Source organism: Merops nubicus, unplaced genomic scaffold (genome assembly GCF_000691845.1).
Source record: "Merops nubicus isolate BGI_N331 unplaced genomic scaffold, ASM69184v1 scaffold25872, whole genome shotgun sequence".
In the NCBI taxonomy this organism is placed as follows: Eukaryota; Metazoa; Chordata; class Aves; order Coraciiformes; family Meropidae; genus Merops; species Merops nubicus.
Window position 1 is genome coordinate 17,384 of NW_008594819.1, and position 411 is coordinate 17,794.

Here is a 411-nt window from a genome sequence, read left to right on the forward strand (position 1 = left end):
GAGACTGGCATATGATTTTTAAGTCAGAGCCAACTTCTCCATTTTGGTTCCGTCTAATAGACAGATTAGCGAGATCCCCTCCAAATATCCCACAGCGAAGCAACGGCTTTGTTCAGGCTGCACCGATTTACACACACTCCCCGCGATGGAGACCCACTTCTGCAGAAACACCCCGGCATGAGAAAAAGCACTCGCCTTCTGTTACCCTCGGAAAAGAGAGGGAAAAAAAATAGGTGGGGAATGTAGTAAAAAAAGAAAGTTAATGCCATCAAGGAAACTTTTTAGAGAGGAAAGTTGGAAAGACTCCTGTACAGATGCAAGGAAGAGGAATATTTTTCAAAAGGGCTTTTGTAAGAAATAAAGAACAACCGCCCATTCTCCCACACTAAAAAAAAAAAACATCTCCCGAGA